This window comes from Giraffa tippelskirchi, chromosome 2 (assembly GCF_054371585.1).
Source record: "Giraffa tippelskirchi isolate mGirTip1 chromosome 2, T2T-mGirTip1v1.2.pri, whole genome shotgun sequence".
Classification (NCBI taxonomy): domain Eukaryota; kingdom Metazoa; phylum Chordata; class Mammalia; order Artiodactyla; family Giraffidae; genus Giraffa; species Giraffa tippelskirchi.
In genome coordinates, this window is record NC_137276.1 from 6,801,239 (window position 1) to 6,806,794 (window position 5,556).

Sequence of the window (5,556 nt, forward strand, 5' to 3'; positions counted from 1 at the left end):
CCAAGTTGATGAAATCTCCATTGTTTTATGGTACACAATAAGAAGAGAGAGGAGATTTGAAAAGGTCTACAGGTCTCTTCTTCCTTGGGGGACTTGTCTCCCTTCTCCTCTCCCTGCGTGGGATAGAGGTGAACTTTCCATCACCTTCCAAGACACTGTTCATTTTCTCTTTAGTTGAAAAATATATATTTATTTGGCTGTTTGGTTTTAAGATGGTGGAGGCTGGCGTTTTCCATTCGAGAGGACAAAAGCAGCTGACTTTCCAGGGGTTGAAAATAATAGCATCACATCTTTACGTAAACCTCAACAAACAGAGAACACAGAGAAAATAGGAGTAACAAACCCAACCCAGGGAGAAACGGGAATCAAACTCAGTATTTCTGCCTGTCTTTTTCAGAGTTTGGAGACAGCATAAACTTGGCACACCTGCTGAATCTTAACGGTGAGTCTTATTTCTAAGGTGCTTTTTCTAAAAAAGCCAAAGTTCTCAACTGGTATGTTGTTGTCACCTGTTCCTTGAGTTTCTGCCTGCTGCTGACATTGGCCAGCTGATCAAGGTCACAGAGGGCAAAGTGCCTGTCCACCAGCTCTCAGACAGCCTGGAGACCTTAAGTGGCCTGCTTCCTGCTTTTCCCAACATCATCTCCAACCTGCATAATCCTCTGGCCTCCTTTCTGGTTCCTGAGAGAGTCAAGCTCTGCCCACTATCAGGGCCTCTACCAGGCTCTCCATTCACCTGGCATGTGCTTCCTTCTCCCTTTGGTTCACTGAAGTCATTCTTCGCTTCATTTCTTCATTACCTGCCTAGTCACCCTTCAGATTCATACAGGTCCCTCTGTCATATGGTCCTGAGCACCCCGGCCCTCTCCCAATTATAGCCAGTTGTCTGTATGTAATGTCTGTCTCCCCAGCAGAGAGTCAGGTTCGTGAGGACGGTGACAGTTTTTCCGTGACCGTCACTGTGTCCAGTACAATTTACTAGATTGCAACAATTTATTTTTATTTTTTTTAAATTAGTTTATTTATCTATTTTTTAACTTTACAATATTGTATTTGTTTTGCCATACATTGACATGAATCCACCATGGGTGTACATGATCTCCCCTTCCAGAACGCCCCTCCCACCTCCCTGCCCGTCCCATCCCTCTGGGTCATCCCGGTGCACCAGCCCCGAGCACCCTGTATCATGCATCGAACCTGGACTGGTGATTCGTTCCACATATGATAATTTACATGCTTCAATGCCATTCTCCCATATCATCCTGCCCTCGCCCTCTCCCACAGAGTCCATAATACTGTTCTATTTATCTGTGTCTCTTTTGATGTCTCGCATACAGGATTATCTTTACAGATTAACTAAATACCATACATATGTGTTAGTATACTGTATTGGTGTTTTTCTTTCTGGCTTACTTCACTCTGTATAATAGGCTCCAGTTTCATCCACCTCATTAGAACTGATTCGAATGTATTCTTTTTAATGGCTGAGAATATTCCATTGTGTATATGTACCACAGCTTCCTTATCCATTCATCTGATTGCAGCAATTTTTTGAGTGACCAATTCTCCAAGTTATCAATCAAGCAAAAGCTTCTCTAGACACGATTTGAAAAGTTTATTGCTGTTCATGTTTCAACAAGGTTATCAAAAATTGTCATTACCTGGGCAATGTCTCACATCCTCGCTGACTCATACATGTTGGTGGAGTCAAGGGTTTTTATAAATGTTGCTACTTCTACCTTTCAACCGAACAAACTTCCAAGGTGGTTAAGTTCTTCTTGTCTTTCAATTCATCTTACTTGTCTTGATCCAGGAATTGTTGAGTGGAAGGGAGAGAGATGCAGTTAATTTTCCAGATAGTTTGCAAGATAGGTAAAACAAGGGAAAAAAAAGTGCTTCATCTCTCTCTTCTCCTAATCGGCCAGGGTGTCCTCACAAGAGCTGCATGTTGGTGACCTGGGACCGATGCCTGAGTACTTTTCAAGGTGGTGTGCAAATAGGTTGTGCATACTTTGTAATTTTCATTAGTTCTGTGTGAATAATGAACTAATAAAAAAATGCAATGGAGTCACCTCAATTCAGTTGCTATTTGCAGAAAGAATCCAGATAGTTTACCTTGCAGAGTGAAATGAAAATGTGTTTTATAATTCAGATGCTGGAGAATTTCTCAGAGCTCAACATTTTATGAATGTGGAGATGGCTCAGATTTCCCCCCACATGCCAATTAAATTGTCCGGGATGTGTGGATATGAATGAGGAGGCAGAATCTTCCCTTTGGTGGCATGATGAGTGGCAGTGTGCCTGTGTGTGCAGGTCTGAGAGTTTCTGGGGGCAGCACATGTGGGCACGTGGCAGATGCATGTGTGAAAACATACTCGTGGTTCCACCTCTTTCTCTGCTGCAAAAGACGGCAAGTTCTTAATTAAATCAAGGAATGGCACATTGCACTGAAAACACATGGAAGAGGCAGACACAGCTGCCTTTCATAAGGTCTTTAACACTTTGGATGTAAAGATCTAAAAGTCAAAGTATGCAAACAGCTGCTGTGTTAAAAAATACATTGGATGGAACAATGAGGCATAAATGTGGCAGATGGCTCACTGGAAATAATTTTTGGTTAATCAATAATTTGGGGTCCTGGTCATCTGATGTATTGGCAAATCCACGATTTGTTGTTGTTCAGTGACTCAGTCGTGTCGGACTCTTTTGTGACCCCCATGGACTGTAGGGTGCCAGACTCTGCTGTCCGTGAGATTCTCCAGGCAAGAACACTGGAGTGAGTTGTCATTTTCTCCTCTAGGGGATCTTTCCAACCCAGGGATCAAACCCACATCTCCTGAATTGGCAGACTGATTCTTTACCTCTGAGCCACCAGGGAGGTCTCACTTCTGACTTATAATTGACCTAAAAATAGTGGATGCTAATATATATTCCTGACATTTCAAAACACCGTCCATGATTTACCACGTATAAAAAGCTGGTTTTGGTGATTGTCTTGGTGCTGTTGGCATGCAGAGCCAGCACATAGTGGGTGTTCAGTTTGTGCTTGTTGAGCGAGTGAACACAGCCATGTGCTCATCATTGCCTCCACAGCCGCCTTCACAGGCTGTTTTGCATCATTGTATTCTGAGCAGAGCTATGCACGTGCAAAGACCCAAGGCAGGATGGGGCTCAACCCTCTGGTATTCTCGGCCCCAGGGATCTGAGAGCCCTGTGTGTTTACAGGACTTGCTTCCAGCATGGTGGGTCTCCAAGTTCAGCCCAGTAATTCAAACCTCCGAAAAGAATAACCTCAACAACGAACCACTCCACCCGAATCTGCTGCTCGGAAATCCTAGCTGAAGAAAAACCATATTTCGTTTTTCCTGGCTGGGTTTTCTTTATTCACTTTTGATTTTTCTTGGACACATTTTTGAGAATTTTAAACAATCATTCAAAAGGGGGAAATTGGAAAACACCTTAACCAGAGATCATATACTTTGCTTAATAGAGCATAAGACTAAATTACAGAGAGATGAGAATATATATTTAGAAATGAGACTTCAGATCTAGAGGATTTTCTGCTCTGTTGGTGGAGACAAAGTGAATGCCCATGGAACACTGTGTTGGAAATGGCACTGGCTTTAGATTTTTGTCTCTGGCTCCCTCCTTCCTCATTGCTTTACTCTCCATCTTGGGAGGTGGGGGAAGCCGCGTTCAGCCCTCATCCCTCCTCCCCATTTGTGCTGGGCTCCGTGGCAGGGCGTCCACTGCGGAGGGAGGGCCAGTGGAGGAGCACGTGATGGCGGTCACTGACCCCCGGGCTGCCAGGCTCACCATGGGGAGGGAATGTGGCTGACAGGCAGGCGTGTAGTCAGGCCCGCTTTCATGCAGATGAAAAAAGTGGAATGAAAAGCAATCCTAGTAAATTCACTGCCCATTAATTTAAACAGGGTCGGAGAAGTGCAGTGAAATGAATCCTGTTTGATGCTGGCATTGAATTGGGCCTTGACACACCTGGGTTCTCATGTGGACTTTTCTACGGACTAGCGGTGTGACTGTGAGTGAGTCCCTTCACCTCTCTGAGACTCGCTTTCCCCCGTCTGTAAGTGGAGATGATTACTAACGTCTGCTCGGTCTTGGTCTGTGTTCCGCCGCAGGCATCTCACCCAGGAGCCCACCGCCCTGGGCCCTCAGTGCTGGCCAGAGGAGAGGTCCCACGTCCCTGAGATGGCAGCTCTTGAGAGGAAGGACACTAGGGAAGAGGTCCTGTGTCACTGACACGCAGCTCTTGTGAGGACACCGGGGCCGTGATTAGGAGAAGAGAGGGATGAGGACACAATTTCCTACCAAGAGAGCCGGGCAGAGTGTCCTGTAGATGCGTACTCTTGTTTTCACAGGGAGTAGCCCAGAGAACGGAGAAGGCACTGGCACCCCACTCCAGTGCTCTTGCCTGGAAAATCCCATGGACGGAGGAGCCTGGTAGGCTGCAGTCCATGGGGTCGCTAAGAGTCAGACACGACTGAGTGACTTCACTTTCACTTTTCCCTTTCATGCACTGGAGAAGGAAATGGCAACCCACTCCAGTATTCTTGCCTGGAGAATCCCAGGGACGGCGGAGCCTGGTGGGCTGCCATCTATGGGGTCGCACAGAGTCGGACACGACTGAAGCGACTTAGCAGCTTAGCAGTCCAGAGAATGGTCAAGACAGAGCATTAAAAAGGAGAATGGAAGGGAGAGGAAGAAATGAAGAAAGAAAAGAAGAAAGAAATGGAGAAAGAAGGAAGAAAGAGAATGAAAAAGAAAGAGAAAGAGAGAGAGGAAGAGAAAGAGAAAAAGAAAGGAAGGAAGGAAGGTAGGAAGGAAGAGAAGTGGAAATCACCTCACTGAGGAGAAGTGAGGCCACACTTTAATGTCCGGGCCCTGGAGGAAAGCCAATTCTCAGGAGCTGCCCCTACAGACTGGGGTAGACCAGGTGGCCCTGGGAAAGGCTCACGAGCTCTGGAGACATTCTGTGGCCTGGTGCCCCCTCCATGGGGTACAAGCCCTGTTTCCTCATTTGTAGACACCAAAGGTTTGTAAAACATGTGAAAAGTGCTCAGCACAGCACCTGGCATTGAATAATTACTCATGATTGCCTCTTCCTCATGGTCTCAGCTGTGTGCAGCTTGGTGAACACGCAGTGATTAAACCCCAACTGGGCAGGGAAGCAGCCGTGAAAGGAGCGCTTGGGGAGACGTGGGTCCTGGCCTGGTGTCATGCCATGGCTGTAGACAAGGCGGAGTCAGCTCACTTCTCTGAAAGCCAAGAGGCTGGGGCAGATAGTGACCATGAAGACATTCAACGCAGAAGTCGTCAGTTCGAGGATTTGGAGGGTGCAGAGTTGGCCATTGTCTCAGGACTGTCTGTGCCCACCTGTTTGGCCTGTGTGTGGGGTTCCTCACCTGGGACCTGGGGGCTCACACACTGCGGAGCAGCAGGAACCCTTGGGCAACTGGAGGACCCGCGCTCCTGGCCCATTGTGATGGGTGGGCTCTGATACTATGACAACAGGGACCACTCCCAGACTTCCCTTCC